At 48.3% G+C, this 19,906-nt stretch overlaps 1 protein-coding gene across 4 annotated transcripts in view; it reads right to left on the bottom strand.

Moving 5' to 3' along the window:
• znf536 (zinc finger protein 536) overlaps positions 1-19,906 on the bottom strand; it is a 107,618-nt gene that overhangs the window by 57,331 nt on the left and 30,381 nt on the right. For all 4 annotated transcript variants that reach the window (XM_085908585.1, XM_085908587.1, XM_085908586.1 and 1 more), the window contains one exon: positions 6,097-6,185. The gene's annotated coding sequence lies outside the window, so the exon portion shown is untranslated. The remainder of the gene's footprint in view (positions 1-6,096; positions 6,186-19,906) is intronic.

Below are 19,906 nucleotides of genomic sequence, written 5' to 3'. Positions count from 1 at the left end.
GCTGCACAAACCACCACGCACAATTGGGCTGTGTGTGTTTGCCTGCACCGCCACGGCGCGCTTCAAACAAGAAGAAATGAGCAGAAAAGTGGAATTAAGCACCTTTATACTTCTTTCTTAATTACTGGCGAGTCTACCTTGATAAAAGTATTTGGCAAGTCCAAACGGCTTCCGAAATCACACACGTGCACGCTCACGCACGCACGTGCAGCAAATGAGCAGAATGTCAGAAAGTGGGCCAAGGCATATGTCCTTCTGCATATTTTCAGATCAGACTAATTCATTTTGATGATAGCACAAAAATGTCACGTTTCAAAAAAAAAAGGAGAAATTCCGAAGATGGAGAGGGGAAAGAAATAGCGGTGGGGAAAAAAAAAAATGGAAATGTCATTTCACGTGAAGGAATGCATGTGAAGAATCCAAGTGACGACTTGTACAAATGATAATAATGGTTGTCAGGATCCAAAGCCATACAGTGTTAAAAGCATGTTTGGCACCAATGCATCTATTCAGCCCGTGAGATTGGTTGAAAAACGCACGCTGCTGCCGCCGCCGCCTTGAGTTTGATTTGTGCCGTGACCACACATGCAAGTCAAGACAATTTTCCCCGTTGAAATGAATGCAAAGGCCATGCATCCGTTTCAGGCCCCACACCCAAAACTATGATGTTGTTGTTGTTGTTGTTTTTTCCCATACAACATGAGTAGAATGTCAAAGTGTTTTTGCTTCAGCTTATAAATTGGGATTGACCACCAGCATGCAGGGGCTGGCAATCGTGGCAAAACAGACAAAGCCAAAGTAGGCAGCATTGTCGTCTATTTCTCTGCTTCAGCGTTAGTGTTCCGATAACACGCCTCGGCCGCCAAAGTCTTCTCGCCAGTTCCTCATTCTCAGCGCCATTTTGCAAAGGAACACCTGGACGTCCTAATTCCAGCTCCTAATGCTTTTGTGCCACTCAAATTGAAATAGATGAGTGCGATAAACTCCAGTGTACTTGAGCCCGTCTGAAACAATGGCGCCAAATAAATAACTAAGTCCAAACATGAGAAGGGCGGCTGGATTTGCCGAGCGGGGAAGTCATAATTGTCTTTGGGCTTGACGGCGACTAAAAATACGCAGACAATAGCGGCGGGATGAGCCTTGGCAGCGCATGTTTTGTCCTTCAATACACTTGTTTTTTTTTCTTTTTGTGTGTTGTTTTTATCCCGCCTTTGCCGCTCGCTCGCTGGCTCGCGCGCGCGCGCGCCGAATAAACGGATATGTGAATTAAACGGCATTGTTTTAAGCAGATCGCCGGCTAAATTTAGGCTCTTGTTCTCCTCCAGCGCGCCGGAATTTTGTTCATTATGTTTGCACTTGGGCTTTATCCTCCATCTTATTCATGCGCGCGTGTGTGTGTGTACGTGTAGCCTTAAGACACACACACACACGCGCGCGCGGGCATATAGTTCAGCCATGCGTTTTTTGCAATTAGAAAAGACACAAAAATAATTATTCCGCCGCGCAGTCAAGACGACATATCCCGGAGTCGATGGTGCACGGATCACGTGTTTAATAAAAAAGGTTAATCAGTTGTTAATCAGAGGATTAATAACTTGCTATTTTCTTTTACAAAAGCATTCATATCCCACCATAAATATTTCATGTTGTTTTGGTTTTTTTTTGGTTGTTTTGCGGAGGCGGCGGTGGGACGAGCGCCCCGGTGTTGCAGGGCACACTGAGCAATATCCCCACATTAATGTGCGTTAATCACGCTTTGCCGAATAGCCAATAAATTCACTCATGTTTATTAATACAAAGCTGGGAGAAAACAATACTCTTGACATGATTCACCCGCTTATTAATAAAGCTCTCATGAGCAGGCAGGACCGGCGCAAGACGGGAGAAGAAAACAAAAAAAGGGTCCAGGGCGGGAGCAGAAGTTCTGCAAGGACCGGAAGCACACTTTTCACGTACAAAGTGTTCACCGCGGCAAAACAAATATTGCTTTTGGTGCGCTCCATTTGTTTGAAGCCACACACACACACACACACACACACACACACACACACACACACACACACACACACACACACACACACACACACACACACACACACACACACACACACACACACACACACACACACACACACACACACACACACACACACACACACACACACACACACACACACACGTTCCCAAAATACTCATTCCCGGCTCGCATGTAATTAAAGAGCGCCTTTAGTGAAAACACGCATGCGGCCCGACTCCAATTAGTTGTGTGGATGTCGCCGGCTGAAAGGCGCAGTGTGGCGTTGGGCACTGGGCGAGCCCGGGGGCACCTGGGGGTCCCGCAACCCGAGAAGAGCGTGGCGGCGGGAGGGAGGGAGGAGCGCCGGCGTGCACCACTGAAAGCGGAGGCTTTGTTGCTGCTGCTGCTGCTGCTGCTGCTGACGAAAAAGTGACTCCCAACTGCACTCGTAGCTTGCAATCTTAGCCCTCAAGTCAAAGCTAGTTTGAAAAGAAAGACAGATTTGCGTGCGGCACACTCAACAAAGCCACCGCGCTGTTGTCAACGCAAAGGAAAGCACAGCCAAAAGTGCTACGCCGTCCCGCAACCATTGCATCCCAATTCGGCCCGTCAATCACCGGCGGCGGCCAAATATTTCAAAGATGACATTTCCTGCATTCCGGTCAGTCAAGGTGCAGTTGTGCTTTGTGGCCTGCCTGCCTGCCTGCCTGCCTGCCTGCCTGCCTGCCTGCCTGCCTGCCTGCCTGCCTGCCTGCCTGCCTGCCTGCCTGCCTGCCTGCCTGCCTGCCTGCCTGCCTGGCTGCGTGGCTGCGTGGCTGCCTGCCTGCCTGCCTGCCTGCGTGGCTGCCTGGCTGCCTGGCTGCCTGCCTGCGTTGCTGCCTGCCTGCGTGGCTGCCTGCCTCTCTCTCTCCCCGCTATCTGCCACCCTCTTTGTCTTACGCTCCAAATTGTGTTTCTATTGAAGGCCAATATGGATCGCGCCGCAAAATGCCATCCGTCAAGCTGTCGATGAATCCGTCTTTTCATTTAATGATCGGCCGCCCGGCCCGATGCGCCTTCCGCCGCGCCGCGCCGTACACCTTTAACGGGAATCAATGGCGTGCAAATAACACTTGAGGCGTGCTCACGTGTGGACGGACGCCATTTGTCCAAACGCTGCACACGTGAATATTTGATGCGCGGTCCCGCCGCCACGCACTCGGCTGAACGGAGGCCACCAATGATGAAGCAAAGAGGGAGGGAGGGGGGTGGAAGGCTTTAAAAAGGCAAACGAGGGCCGAGAGGCGAGGGACGGACGTCCGCCGCCGCCGCCGCCGCCGCCTCACTTAAAAACTGATTTCATCGCATGATTGAGGGGGAGGGAGGGCGACAGCTCTAAAACACATAACTTTTTACAAAGCCAAAATCAAATATTAAAAATGACAGGCCTTCTAAGTGCGGCGAGCGAGCGCGGGTCACGCGGGGAGGGGCGGCGGCGGCGGCCTGTCAGCTACTATCTGTCAGGGCCAATTAGAAACAATCGGCGCCCAGTGAAAGGGAAGGTGATTGTTATTAAGCGCCTCGGCCCAGATGTGGCCGTGCATATCAAGGAACAGGAAGCCGTCCGTCGCTTGCATTCAGGAAGCTGGGGAGAGAGAGAGCGAGAGGGGCGAGCCAGTTGGATCGGGAGGGGCCACGTCCCTTGTGGAAGCATTTGGAAAATGCTGGAACAACAACACTTTGATGAGAACCATCAACAAATGTGCACAAAAAGGGAAGCTGTGAGCTTTAGATTTGACAACATGCGCCGCCCACTTGCCGTTTCACCGTTTCACCGTTTGGGATCTCGTCCGATTTGCTTTCCTTTCCAAATCGACGGTTCAAACGATACGTTGGCCGAGACAAATGAACCTTTCGAATCTTTACAATGGATAGCTGGTATGGCTACTCGCCCTCCCCTCGCTAAAAGCTGTCTTTAAAAAATTGGAAGCCTCACCCTAACTTGAAACGATAAGCCGGGCTCGACCCGAAGCCCCGGTGGAAAAGCGTGTCGTCGCCCCCTCTGGAGCCCGGCGTAAAAAGGGAGGGAGGGAGGGAGGGAGCGCTATTGGACGTGCTCAATATGCTAATAAGCACGCTTGAGTGATGGCGGGCGACGGGAGGCCGCCGACTCAAAGTCACTTTGGCCTCCGCCAGGAAAAATACAAGTTGACGTCTCCGCTCGTCTCTCGCTCGCTCTTTTTTTTAACTTTGACTTGTAATGCTCGTGTGATGTTGAAAGACTTTCCGAAGGCAGCGAGTCAAACGCTTCCACTTAGGAGGAGAAAAAGACGGTGGCGGCGCTTGTTAAGACATTTTCTTTCATATAGCGTGCGCGGCTCTCCAGGGGCTTTGATTCGCCGCCTGCTTTGTAGCGAGCGAGCGAGCGCGGGCGGGAAACAAGCCGCAGCTGAGCAGAGCATCCAACAGGTGGAAAGGAAAGAGCCAAGTGCTTTCCTTCCTTCCTGTGACTCAGGTTAAGGTTCACTAGCGTTTGGTTCGAAGGTTGGACCCCAAAGTTTGGAGCCTTGTTTGAAAGTCTCAAGAAAAGTGGGTGAAGAAGGGACAACGGCCGCCGGTCCAATAGCCTTGCTTGGACGGCGTGACCTCACAAGTTGAAGCCGGCGCCCTTCACCCGGCTGGCCGGCGCCCTATTCCGGCAGATATTTTGTTCTTTTTTTTTTTTTTTTTCCCATCGCCCGTCTCCTGTGCACTATGAATAAATTGCGGCTGTCCGGACATGAAAATGTCAAATACCTAAAATACACCGAGGCTAAATAGCATATTCATTTTTAATGCCCGCTCATCCGATGCTGCTATTCTCATATCAGGCCTGTCTGCCCACAGCTGTTGGGGCCGACGCCCGCCCGGAATTTATCATCCGTCTCGTTGGAGACGGGAAGGGGTGGGGGGGGGATGGGCGTCGTTCCGCCCGCTCGCGACGGCAACCGGCGAGGGACACTCCGCCATTATCGTGCGCTGCAAAAATTCAGCTCCCAAACTATATTTGAAATCCCAAAGCCCATTTCAATGGGCCCTCCTTTGAAAGCTTAAGCCTCGGCCTAATTGGGAACCCGAAATTGTTTTGCATCCTCAGTCAAAAGCTCCACCTTGGTAGCAAAGCCTTTGTTGAATGACTCTTGCCTTCCTCCAAAACCCCAACATCTTGACATCTTGAAACTTTTTTTCTTGAAACCCAAACTCTCAATCCGTGTTTGAAAGAGTAAGGTCTTCCTCGTCGTTTGACATCCGACCCGGGTCCCTGATCGGAAACATTCCCAAACGGCTTATTTGAAATCCCGAGCCTCCTTCCGAGTCTCCAGTTGAAGCCCGGAACCGTGCGAATGTGATTTTGCGACATTTCTCCTGCTTTTGATTTGACTTTGGACATTTCAAGCACCTGGCGTGCCTTTGAAATACGATTCAATTAGCCTAATGCCGAACATAAATTGCGCAACATTCCCTCCACCCCTCCCCCACGGTGGCGGTGGTGACATTGACGGCGGAGGTAGCGACATTGGCACGTGAAGGCGGCACGGCGGAATGCCACCCCAGTGTGTTTTTAGGAGGCATGTGGCGGACGATTATGGTAGATTAGCACAATCCAGATTGTTACAAGTTGAGTGTGTGTGTGTGTGCGAGCGCGCGCTTAAAGACACAACGCCTTTGGGGATAAGTCGAACTGGCGAGTGAGTGATGAACAGTTGGCGGGTGTGTGTGTGTGTGTGTGTGTTTGTGTGAGTGAGTGAGATGTTGTTTATCACCACACAGCGAGGACGATAAAGTTTAGGAACGGTCTGAAGGCAAAAGCCATCGCCTGCCAGTGTTGTGAGAGTCATCCATTACATTCCTTTTACCTTGCTCAGGTAAAATGACATAAAAAAAAAAACCCAACAACAACCCAACATATAAAGCACAACATGCAATAAAATTAAATGAGGGGTAGTTAAAAATAAATAAATAAATAAGGCCAGGCAAGAAAATTGAAATGAAAATTGACAATTTGAATGGACGTACATTGTTGCTCACACTTTGACCCCAGAGCGAGCAGCTTTGCTTACCTTAGCACACCAACAGCATACTGGAGTGAACGTGGATGTCGGTGTTGGATGGAGCCGCCCGCGGCTGGCAGCGCTGGCGGGAACGCCACCTGAAAGGCCAACATTAGTTGGTTGGAGCAAACGCCGCTGCAAATGCCACCAACACACTTTTTCTTCCTCAAAGTAGGAAATACATATCGCGTCGGATACGGCCCGCCCGCTCGCTCGCTCGCTCGGGTTTGGGTCGGACTTTGCGGCGGAGAGTTCTGGAGACGGCTTCGAGCACCCTCCCAAGCATTTGATCATTCCGAGCATTGTCTCGGATTGACCGTCGATCGCTCGATCGGAAATCCATCCGAGGCCTCGTCGCATTTCAGAGTGACATTTAGCCGATGTCAAATGTCAAAAAGGGCTCAAATGTAGCCATGAAATCAAAGCGTGCGCCCCCCCGGCCGGAGGCGCGTTTTGGAAATCCATCCCCAAGCCAAATACTGCGCGCCGCTCGGGGATCGGTCGATAGCGGCTTCTATTTATCGGCGCGCCAGCTGCCACCTCTGCCGAGCTGCGCTTCTTATCAACGGCGCAAGAAAAAGCATGATGTCACTCAAGGCTCAGATTGGCATCCCGGTTTGCAAACTTCGAGGACATCCCCCTCGCAGCTCCCATGGGCAGGCGAGGAGGCATTTCGGGGCCACCGACAACTTGACCCAAATGACCCGGCGCCTATGAGCTGGACGTGGATGGGAATGCTAAGCCCTGGAAAGAAGGCAAGTGTGCAGGCGCGTAGGCGGCGTTTCGGGCTTCAAATGACTGCGGGTCTAATCATCTGCACAACAATATTTGCTGTGAGGCATTCTAAATAGATTATCGCTGGTCCATCTGTGTCATCATTCATTTATAAGGCATTAAGCTGCTCGGGGAGGAGAGCGAGCGAGCGAGCGAGCGACGTTTTTTAAAGGGGCTCCCTCCGCCGCCGTCGGGGGCCGACTCACCTCCCCTTTAACGCGGGCAGGAAGTGGAAATAGGACGGGAAAAGGGGAATCCAAAAATGGTTTTGTTTGGTCGTACAAAAGAGGCAGGGAGGAGGGGAGGAAGTACAGGAGGAGGAAATGCACGCACGCACACACGCACAGGAAAAGAGGAGGAGAGAGAGAGAGAGAGAGAAAAAAACAAGGGCCGTCATTAACATATGAATGCTATATGCAAATGGTGGGGAGAGAGCAGATGTTGGTGCATTTAATTGACCTATATGTGAATTGGATCCAAACCTTTCAGCGCGCTTTCTGGGGCCCGCCGAGTGCCGTTTGGACGCTTTGGCGTTCTGGTGGCACGCCGCACGCCAGCCAGCCAGCCAGCCAGCCAGCCAGCCAGCCAGCCAGCCAGCGTGCCGCCATTTCAAACTCCACACAACAACGGACAAACTCAATACCAAAACGGGAACATTTGACAAAATGCTCACAAATTAAAAAGCGCGCACACACATGCTTAAAATGAGTCCCGGTGTATGGCAATGATAACCAGCAAACAACAAAGAAGCCAAAGTTGGCCATAACAAATTGTGGACGGAGTCATTTTGATCAAATTGTTGGAAAATTTGTCAGACGAGGAAAGATTAGGAATGAAAGCAATCAAAAAATCAACGTCAGAAATGAATGTCAGGATTGCCCCCTCCCTCAGAAAAAGGAACGAAAATATGATGATCAGCAAATGAGTGTCAGTTAAATAAAATAATCAAGTATCCAAAACGAGCCCAAATCCTCCTTTCATTTCAAAAAAGAAAAGAAAAGCTAAAAGTCATCGTGAGCTGTTCATTGTCAGATTGAGAAGGTGACGACTGCCGTTAAAAACACACGTTATTTTCACGTCCTCCTCTTCTTCCGAGCATCTGCCCCTCCCGACACGCGCAGACACACACACGCACGCACGCACGCACGCACACTCCTTGGCAGTGTCATTAAATCGTATTAAATTGCCTTTTGTCCGGGGGGCAAGGACCACCCGATAGATGATAATACACGAAGGCCTCGGTGTAGCAGCCACTGAGCTGAGACCGACCGTCCGACCGCCCGACGGCGCGCAGTGAAAAGCGAGAGGCGCGTGCGGCTCCCCTGCCTAACAAGTGCAACGCACACTAATAGAAACACAGCTCATAAATTACACGTCTGCACGCCGCCTGGCTGCCTGGCGGCCTGGCTGGCGAGCCGGCATTGTCTGCACTCTGTAAACTACTCCATTCTGTCAAATGATGAGGAGACAAAATGCTCCAAAAACAAGTGAAATGATCAATTCAAAGAGTTCAAAGTGAAAAATGAGTTTAGGGAAAAACGGAACAAAAATGCTCAAATAAATCCAAAAGCCAGTAAAAGGTTGGCCAAAGTGGTGGTCAGTCAAAAAAGGGTAAAAAAAGGGGGCCCGTAAAATTGCTCAAAGAATGTCAAAAGGATTCAAGCAGATTGTTATCAAATCTGACAAAATGAGTGACAATTTGTTCCAAAATAAAAATGGTACATTTGACCATGAAAATGAGAAAAAAAAAAGCCAGTTGGTTAACGATGGCTAGTAAATGGCCCAAAATGGCGGCTAAAGCTGACATCACCAAGAGGCGCGTGCGGCCGGCCGGCCGGCCACCTAACAAGTATGACGCGCTCTAATTGAAACATAGCTCATAAATTACAAACCTTCACGCCGGCTGGCAGGCTGACATTTGGTGCGCGGGACAATTTTCATAGCGGCGGGAGGGGGCAAGGGGAGCAAGGGGGGGGGGGGCGTGGTCTCGGCACCGAACGGCGGCATGGAGCGGCGGGACCGAGCCGCATCCCGCATTAGCATAAAAATTAACACTTAAATGCAGGCTTATTGTCAAGCGCAGCCTGCCGCACAACAATCAATTCCTCTTAGAAATCTGATTAGACGCCATGACGCTTATTATCCCGCTCATGTCCGCCTCACGTGCGCACACACACACACACACACACACACACACACACACACACACACACACACACACACACACACACAGAGACAGACACACACATTTGTTTACGAGCACGTCAAGAAAGACAGCTCGCTTGGATTTGCATTGTCCAAAGTAAAAGGCTTTCAAAAGCACGTCCAGTCCATCTCGTCACTCGTCACTCGCCGCTCGCCGATGATGGCCTTAGTTGCCATGGTAACAATCACTCGAACGCGACAAGTTTGGCTCAATGACATGCGATTGACCCGAACCGTAAAAAGGCCACTCTGGTGTCGGGGTGGCAAAGGTAGCCGGAAAAGGGCGGGGTTGAGACCACCACCGACTCAGCATTAGCATAAGACTTCCTAGCAAAATGCAGAAATGCTAGAAAAGCTGCGTTCGGGCTGCTCTTAAGTAACGCAAATCAAACCAGTCTTAGATGTCTTTGATCGCTATAAACTGGATTTCTCTTCGGGGAGTCGTATCGTCGGAAGTTGCGGTGAGATACCCAGACAGGATGCGACGTGAGATGCCGCAATACGGTATGACGCCGCCGCCGTTACGTTAGGTGACGACACGGCGCGACCAGATGTGACATGATGCAAGATTAGATACAACATGGGATGATTTATTGTTGTGCGCAATGCGCTGCGAATGAGACAATGCAGCGTGTTGTCATCCAATGGCGGCAAAAGCGGTGCCCCTCCTCTCATGGCGTACAAACATGAGCGAGCCAGCATCCGTCCGGCCGCCTCTCCAAATAGTTGTCAACAACGCTGGCTGACTCGCTGGGTGGCTTTGCCGAGCCGTGCTCCTCGTTTACACCAAGGGCCCTTCATGGCATCCAGATGTTCCCGATGTCCCTCATCAAGACGTTGTGACAACTTCTTCGCCCCGACGTGAACTCGTGAAAGCGCGAGTAAATTGAGCCGGGACATTGGGCAGGGAACAAATCAAAAGCCGTTGTGACCATTTGCTCTCGTCGGGCGGTTTTGCGGCGTTCAACGTTGTCTTGAGATACTAAGTGGATAACAGCGGCCCCCGCTACGCTCAAACTATTTCACCCCCCCCCCGTTCTTTTCTCCTGCCGTCCTTCCTCCTCCGCTGCCTGCATTCTTATGTTAACACAGTGAAAGTGGGGCGGGGCGGCGAGGCGCGGGGGCCACCCAGCAGCAACTTAACTCAAACACACACACAGAGCGGAGGGTGAGCGGGGTCACCAGCGTGCCTTTAAAGCATATTACTTTCAGACAAGACTTTGAAGAATAATAAACGCGGCGCTTAACGGGGGCTCCTTTCTCTCGCCGTGAAGCGACGGGAAATATCGGCGAAAAGTAAACACGGTGTCTGCGTTGACCATTTTGTTTTGTTATCGTCGCGCCACATTGCAGAATTTTCCGTGAAATGTTTTTTTTTTGCGCCGAAGGAGGTGACGTTTCTCGTCATATTGCAAAATGCGGCGGTGTCTTACCTTCCTGTAGCATATTGCGTTCGAAACTGGCTCTTTTGACTCCGGCATGTTGATCTGGCCGTCGGCCGTCCTGTTTGCTCTCCAAACAGTACGTAGAAGGTGTACGCCTCGTTTGTTGTTGTTTTTTTTAATCCCTCGGAATGGCTGATTGTGGCGCCGGTGAAGAAAAGGAGGTCATATTTTATTCGGGTTTATTTTAACGGGCCTCGGTAATTAACGCAGCATGTCCTCTATCTGGCCAAGGGCCTGGAGTTAAACAAGTTTATTGTGAAATGTTTGCGTTCTCAGCGGCGGCGGCGGCGGCGAGCCCACACACAGAATATTATTTCATACTCTCGGGCGGGAAGAAAAAGTGGGGCTGGGGAGGACTTTGGAGCGGTTATTGTTTTTGATTACAATGAGAGTCTTTTTAAAATAGATCAGCGAGGACGTTTGAAGGTGTTTACGCAAGCCCCCGATGTTCCAGATTAGCCTCTTTCTCGTGGAAGCCGCTTTCCAATATGGACGGAGGGCAAAGCTGAGGTGTGCCGCTGTCACTCGCAAACTCAGCGGTCTGAGCCCAAACATCATTCGGGGCTACTCTCTGGCACGTTAACGTCTCCATAAAAAGCTGGGGGCTGAGACCTCACCACCGGTGCAAAGTGGAGACTCCGAGATAAGATACGAGAGTTAAAAATAGGATCTGAGATAAGATATGGCGATATGACAAAGCGAGAGATCGCACCGCACCATCCATCGTACAGTCGTGCCGCCGTATCCGGAGAAGATACGCTAGCTAGGAGAACAGACGCTAAGGTTAAGGGAGAGGAAGGTGTCACAAGAAGACAAGAGAACAAGTACAGGACGGCACCACAAGATACGACGTATGCTAGGAAAGTTAAGGCAAAACCAGCACAGCACAGATAGAAGACCGCATGATAAATGTTACCACATGACGCAATAGGGTCGCACGGCAGGATAAGATGCTGCTAGCGTTATATCCTATGGTTTGCCACCGGCCATCCAAAATACCATCAACGTGCCACAAAGTGCAATTTGCTATGATATACTGTTGACGACAACAAGCAAGCAAGCAAGCAAGCTCCACCATATGATATGATCCCATGGATTCTTATGATTGGCTACGATGCAAAAAGGGCAAATCCAACATGGCGCCCATCGCAAGCTCAGACCCAAATGCGGATATGGAAAACAGGACATCGCGTCCTATCCAAATAGCACGCACTAAAGCAGGCACACGCACTCAACAAGTAGCGGCCAAGCCTCATCGATCCACTTGACTCAAAGGCCCAAATCTCGACTGGACCATTTGAACCTTTTCAATATTTAATCACCACACACACACATTTTACTGCAGATGGCCCTCATCCGTGTGTGTGCGTGCCACATAAACGGTGCGCGGCGGCCGTCTTGCGCCCAGACTGCAGCTCGCTTCGACCTTGAACGGCCATATTCATTACATCATTAAGTTACCTCTTCATTAACTTTTCATTGTTTATGAAGAAGAAGAAAAAGGCCCGAGAGGAGGGAGGGCTGACGGCCGGGACACTGTCCTCTTCTTTGCCGGGCGCTAGCAGGCTAATTTGCGCGCTCATCTTTTCTTTCCATATTTCTTACATTCACCTGGAAATCATTTTTCTTGCCACAGATGTTTACCGTCATGAAAACGAACAAAGAAGAAATGATTACGTTAAAGGTTGACAGAGGCTAAAACGGCTAACTTTAAAACGCAACAATTAACGCTAACTAAAGGCAACAAACTACAATAGGGCTAGCATATGGCTAAGCTAAGGGGTGGATAGCAGAGCCCAACATCGAGCTAACATGGGCGAGCACAATGTCGGGAGAGGTCAAAGAAATGTTAATACGCAACTAACCAATGCTGCGACAGCGCTAACAAACAAAACGCAGCTAGCATTCCGATAGAGGATGCCGCGATGCTAAGGGACAGGAAGCAGAGGCTCAAACTCGGCTAACGTGGGCCTCCATCCCGCTACCAAATAGAAAAGTGGCTGCTACCACAGTCCAATGTGCTCCCTGCACACTTTGAAAAGAGAGATAGCAGAGGCCAAAAAGACGGAGGCTGTAAAGCACAATGCTTGCATACATAACAAAGGCTACCACGAATAAACGCAGAGCAAGTTTGTACTTGATCACAAGTTATTTTTATGATGTTTGCGCAGCGCTGAGGCTGAGCGGCAAAAGATCACGGAGCAATTAGTGAGCCTGACGTGTAAAGGCGGGGGAACAGAAAAAAAAAAAAGTCTCAAGAGGCGTTAATAAAACAACTTTAAACATGCTGAGCAGGACATTTATGCAAATGTAAAAAAGGAGGGGGAAAAAAACGCAATGTGTAATCAAATTGGGGCAAGGCAGATAAAGCATCTTTTTCCTCTGTGGGTGTTCTTTCTCTTCTTTCGCAAGCGAGAAAACTCAGAACGCAGGAATTTGCTTTTTTTTTTTCTTCTTTGCTGCTTCTCCTTTTGTGAAGACAAACACGCATGAACGCGAGTCGTACGTGGACGTTGCAAACACTCATTCCGTTTCTTCTTTTCCAATGTGTGTTGCAAGTACATTTCTAATTTTTACCCCCCGACATTATTCCTTCATTGGTAAGTAGTAACTATACTTTCTGGAACATATTTTTTTTAAAATGACACACAGAAGCTAGCACACTGCTAAAGCTAAAATACATATGTTGCCTTCCGTCTGCTTTTTGCTGACAACATTGTCATGAGTGCCTGCGTTCGGACCTAAAATTGATATGTGTGCGGTTTCATGAGTTTGACTTGACATCTTCATGCTCGTATTGAGCGCATTGAGTAACATACACAGCTGCGCCGCCATTGTGTCGCCAGCGTGCATGAGGGAGGCCTGACAAAAGACGTGAGCGGACACCGCGTCGTCATCAAACTTTGTCCGTGTGTGAGTGTGCGTGCGTGCGTGCGAGCGAGCGAGCGTGTACGTCGTATATGTGAGTGTGACATGTGTGCGTGCGTGCGTGCGTGCGTGCGTGGGGGAGCGAGGGACCTGCTCGCCCCGGGGACGGGGTGTCACATAAGCTCCATCACAAGGCCGCTTTATTGGGCCTGGCATGGGTCAGACCCCTACTGTCGTCTTCAAATATGGCTGCCACCTGCTCGCCTTGCACACACGCAGACACACACACTAGTGCCCATATGTGCATGCAGACACACAGAATTCATCTGGTGTTTTGCGGTTAATTGCAACAAAAAGACAAAAATGTTCACTTCCCAGCAACCACAGCCGGAGCAGCGGGCTAATTTCTTACAGGCTTCTCACACATACATGCTGACTTTTTTGTGTAGTCAATCCTTTTAAAAATGTTTGGCATTTATATATATATATATATATATATATATATATATATATATATATATATATATATATATATGTGTGTGTGTGTGTGTGTGTGTGTGTGTGTGTGTGTGTATATTAATATTAACAAACTTATTCAAACAAATCTATCTGATGAATGTTTGAAATCTCAGTGTAAGTTGTTTTTTATTTTATATTATGATTGTAAGTTGTTTTTTATTTGATATTATCTATTAATATATTACTTTTTTAAATGTTATTTTAATTCACGTACCTCATCTAATTTCATGTTAATTCGTTTTGCAATGTTCATTTTAATTTCATTGGCACTTAAATGACATTTGTATTTCATGTTTTATTTATATTATTATATGCCTATATTGTGCCTATTTTCAATCCATTTTTATGCAGTTTTATTCATTGTCATTTACGTATATTTTCTTTCATTCAATATCTAATCTTTGATTCAAATGTCATTCATCATGATTATATTTTGATTGGTAATTATATTGAATTTCAATACTAATTCCATTTGGTTTTATGTTCCTTTTGTTTTACATGGTCTTATGCAGTATTTTAAAAATGAGGGAAACGTGCGTCGATGCCACTCTGCCTCCACATTCCACATGTCTGCACCAAACACACACACACACACACACACACACACACACACACACACACACACACACACACACACACACACACACACACACACACACACACACACACAGACGCGTACGCTGCGGAACCTGCAAATTTCCATGGCCTCGAAGTATGACTTGGTGTAAAAAGTAGTGTGCCTCCAAAGTGGCTAAATCCTACACGATCTATTTTCTGAAGCGCTTATCCTCACGAGGGCCATGGTCTATCCACGAGCTCATCCCGGTCTAGTGGATTTGAAAATGTTTTGCTATTTTCTTTTATTTCTGACACGTTCTCATTCCAAGTTGAAGTAAAAATAAAATAAGCTTTGTCATCAGGATGAATCGGACCAGCTGACAAAGTGCATTTGTGTCATGGAAAAGAACAGAGCAATGGCCAGATGATGAATGTCGGTCCAAATCAAAGTTTCCATTCAGTGACATTGGGGGCACCGACACAAACTGGCCACAAGCACCCAGAAAGGAGGTTTGTTCCATGGATTTGATGGTGGTTTGGACTGGGACCACTGTTGCTCTGAAAATGTCTTCCTCCCTAATCCTGGATTATTTCTTTTCCTTCACAGTGACAGCGTCCAATATGACCAGAGTCCAAAATACATCTGAGCAAAAAGCCACTATCTAGAAGAACTAATGATTTGCATGTCAATCAACAAGATAAATAAATCCCGCGGGGTTTTATTGCAGCCATCCCATTTCAAATCACACACACACACACACACCTCCAAAATGACAAAAACTGGAGTTAGCCTATTCACAGGGTCACGCTTGTTTGTTGGAAATGTCGCTGTGACTCCAAATCAAAAATCGTCATCAGTATTCTTCTTATTGCCATCGTAACATTTTAATTAGCGATGCAAGAGGCTTTTGGCACAATGGTGTAGCCGAGCTTCTATCCAGCAAAAACAAATGCGGATGTCATGCTATCTATCCGCTGTGTGACAGCGTGTGTGTGCGTGCGTGCGTGCGTGCGTGCGTGCTTGCGCTCCCCGATGGAGAAAAGTCGCAGCGGTTAGGAGGGAACAGATGTCAGCCGGTGTCGGCTGCCGGCGAGACCCAACAAAGCCAATCAACGTCGCCATCCTGTCCAAACGCTCGGCGGCAGAGGGGGACCTATGCCCAAACGCGCACACGCGGGTGGGCACCAATCCGAAAAAAGCCAATGACAAAATGGCGCCACGATGAGACGTCGTCGCTGACGAGCAGCCTGGAAGCACTGACGTTGTTTACATTTGGAAGCCAAAACGACACCAAGTTCATTGATGCCTCTGACGGTGAAACACATGAAGGAAGTTTGGGGAAGAGCCACCATCCCGAGACTTCAACCCAGTCTACTTTTGGTGCGACCTTTGGTTGTCGAATGCGAGCGCCGCTTTTGTTTGGGACCTTTGCGAGGCGTGTTTGGCGAGCGAGCGGTCGGCGCACCTCCGCCGACCTGGCCATCACGTTTGAGCCCAAAGTAATGACGCGTGCAGCTTCTTAGGCCTCGTGTTGGCGCCTCGCTAAATAAGATCCATTTAGCCCCTCAAGCACCGCAGCACCCCTTCACTACAAATACAACCATTGGAAAGATATCCTCATAAAACCTTTGTTTGTACAATATGAACAATGACGCAAAATTGGTATCCACCATAGAGGGCGGCCATTATGGCGCTCACTGAAAACAGAAAATGACATCACCCGCTTCCTGCGTTTGGTCACCATTCATTGATACAATCATCCATTCTGAAAATATTCAAGAGTACTAGTCCATTTTTTTGACTGTTCCCGAAAGGATTTCTTCAAAATGGTGATTTCAGCCTGCCACTGTTGAAATTGCTTTGACAACTTTTCCATGTATGACAAATCATTTCAAAGGAAATCAAGTGTCCAATTGGAAGACACCAACGAGGCCAGTCAGAGGTGCTCACACAATGTTGCGTGATCCATCTTGACAAAACAACAATTGTCACATTATCTGTCAACTTTGTGATATTTTTGTGGAAACTGATGAAAAGAGCAACGGCTTGAAAGCCTGCTCGACATGAGATGAAATCAATGAGGAACGATGGCACTGTCATTTGTTGCTTGAAGTAAAGAGATACGTTCAGTCAAATCAGAAAAGTCTTCTTTGTTTTTTTTTCTTGCGTCATTTCGCCCAACCCAACCAAAAGAATAAATACCGATGAAGGTGCATCCTGTCTGGCGTTAAAACCAAAACAAAAAGCAGAGTTAGCAAATAAGCAAGCAACCTTTGAGGTCTCCAAACAAAGCCCTTGCGTGTGTGGCGGCGTCACGTATGCAAAAAACAGAACAAGAGAAAGGAATCAAACAAAAGGGCGAGTTGGATGGCGGGAGAGGGAGGGAGGGAGGGAGGGAGGGCGAGGGGAGGGATGGAGGGGGTGAGCTAACAGAGAGACCTTTGATTTCTGCAAGTAGATGACAACAACAACAACAACGGCGTCCTTGTGGGAGGTAATAAACTTTTTTCCACGCCATCACGCCGCACGGAAGATCTCCACACGCCATGGCGAGGCCATTTTGAGTGCGTGTGTGTGTGTGTGTGTTACTTCCTGTTGGTTTGTTTACCCCACCATTGTCCCACCACTTTCACAGCAGCCTAGCTGTCTAATGATGCATTTCGCGCTAGCATTAAGCGGTGCGGCAAAAAGGGAGGGGGGGGTGGTGGTGCTTAGAGAGGGGGTCCCATTGACAACCGGTCACAATGGTGGAGGGAAAAAAAAAAAAAGGCTGCGTCATCCTCCACAAAGCCAAGGGACAGCAGAATGAATGATTAAAGGACAATGTTTGCACGCAATCCATCAATAATTGTTCAAAATGAGGATGAAGTCGCACCTGTATACGTACATTTGGATTTCGGAAGGCTATGTCCGGCATAGTTCACGCGATATCGTAGCATTGAGCTCGCTAGCGGACAAAAAGGTTTGCTTGAACATTTTGGTTTGTCGGTCATTTTGGAAAGAACGCCACAGTCACTTCACCAAGACTTGACAATTTAACAATTTGCAACGTTTCAATCCAAGCTAGAAAGCAAAACAGCTTGAAGCAGGAACGCGTGTGCTTAGCTTAGCTGGAATAGATGGACTGGGGTTCCGCACAGAGGAGAGAGGATCCTAATGATGCTTTTTAGCCACCAGCGCTAAGCACAGCACACACACACACACACACACACACATGTCCGCCTCTCAGGCGGCTATTAGCGACGCACTCGGAGCGGCGACAACAAAGCGCGGACGGAAAGGGCCGCCTTAATTGTGCGTCTTTAGTCACGCAAACGTGGAGCCTCACAGGCAGCCCGCTATGGCCGTCGCCCTCCACGGTTCACAAGGTCAATTTGTGACGGCCCACCCACCTACCGCCTCCTTTTAACAAACGTCACACTCGCACAATGAGGACATTTGACACTATTTGTGCTGATAGCAAGAATTACATGCATGATGGAAATAGCACATGTTCCGTCTCAACTCACTGGATCGATCTGAACGAGTTCCATTTTGATTCTAAAGTTTTGATTGGTGCTTTTTCGATTGATTTGACCATTGACTTGTCCTACTATACTTTATCCAAATGAAAGATAATCTAGATGATTTGTTTCAAGTGGCTGACAGGAAAAAGTTACCTTTATGATGTTATAGGCAAAAACATTCATTATGCATTGTGATTCTTTGCATTAATGATTGATTTCAATAAAACGATAGTTCAGAGTTTGAAAGTTTTCATGAAAATATTTGATTGTGTTTTACTCGAGTCGTGTTCATTGATATTTGTATTTATTTCTTGTTATGTGGCAAGACAGCTCTTCCCGTTTCCAATCTTCACGTTAATGGGAAGAAACGAAAGCGAGACGATAATGAGATTTGAAAACATCAGGATTAAAGCTGCTTTACATTTGCGGGAAAACAGGAAATAGATGAAAACTGTTTGTTTGTACGTATGGTTTGGCCAACCACCAGAATGGGCGGCTAAGCAAAAGTGCTACACTCCATTTCACGGCCGCTGACTCCTACGTTGCTTTTTTTGGGACATGATCAAAAACAACAAGTTTATTTTCATCGCAAGAGCAGAGGGGAAAAGAGAAATCCTCCTAAGAAAAAGAGCGAGCTCTCGTGAAGGATGGCGAGCCAGCCAGGACCCCCTGCTGCTCTCAGCGACATGCTACATAAATAAGCATTATGAATCACGCTAGCACCCCGTCGCGGTCCAAAACGAGACGCGCTTCACATTTAGCCCCGATGCTAATGAGCCGCAAGAAAACATGTTTGCCCCAAAACTGACCAACAATCTGGAAACTTTGTCAAGTTTTGATGCAGAATGGGCGAGAAAACACTTCATCAACTGCGTGCTTTTTTTTGGGACATAAACAGCTAGGCTAGCTCAACCGCAAGTTGCGGCACCCCATTTGAACACAAAGTTAACTTGACTTAAGATTCACTTTGGATTTTGACAACTGAAAATTTGCATCAATTTGATGTTTTTGCTTAGCTATGGAAGCTTATTTGGCCAAGCGCCCAGCCTGATTTATGAAAATAACAAAGACAGCTGGCATAGGCTCCGGCCGGCATGGCCGCGACACTTTCCGCAATGATTTGAAGGAGCGTTTCGGAATTGCAGCCCCAAGCGGAATATCACCAAAACCATACTTTGGCGGTGATTTTGGGGCCGTCGGCCGGCGCTAGGTTTAAAAAGCGCCAATCGGGGCTCCATTGAGGGCAAAGCCCCTTTGTGGCCGGACAAAGGAACGGCGCTCCCGGCCTCGGCTCTTAAGCGCGGCCTTGTCGTCCGCCGGGGCTCGTGGGTGGGTCGCCATTCTTTCGGGGCCGACCATTGAACTGCTATGAAAATTCCGCAGGATTAAAATGACCTCACACGCAAAATTAAAGTTCCGGCACAATAAGAGGCTGTATCTTTTTTTTTTTTAAAGGCTTTGCGCGATTGTTTCCTGACAAAGTGGTCTCCACTTCACAATGAGCACCTTTCACGCGCACGCGCAACGACCGCCGAGGGAGACGGATTTCACATATCAATCAAACCGGGGCGTAATCCTTCACTAGGGAACAGACCTCACGCTTTTTCTCCAACTACAACTGTATCAGGAAATGTGCAAAGTGTGCAGGTGAAGTCCTAATGCACGCACGCCACCCACTGTGTTGGCCTAGCGCGTGGTCGCTAATTATGCTGGGAAATAATACAGACCCAGATAAGAAGCAGCTAATCAATGACGTGTTTTAAATTTAGCGCAGACGAGCCCTTCTGAAGGTCTTCTCCTCCCACCCCTGGCACGCTTAGTTCATAAGGAGAGACGATTATTGATACACGCAGCTAGCTCTTGATCAATCAATGGCAGTTCGCATGAGAAGAACAGTATCTTCGCATGGTGGTGTTCCAATACTTTTGCCCACATTTTTCACT

This window comes from Syngnathus leptorhynchus, chromosome 3 (assembly GCF_054491065.1).
Source record: "Syngnathus leptorhynchus isolate UIUO chromosome 3, UIUO_Slep, whole genome shotgun sequence".
NCBI classification, from domain to species: domain Eukaryota; kingdom Metazoa; phylum Chordata; class Actinopteri; order Syngnathiformes; family Syngnathidae; genus Syngnathus; species Syngnathus leptorhynchus.
The sequence above is the reverse complement of the archived record's forward strand: the minus strand, read 5'-3'. Positions and strand labels throughout refer to the sequence as shown.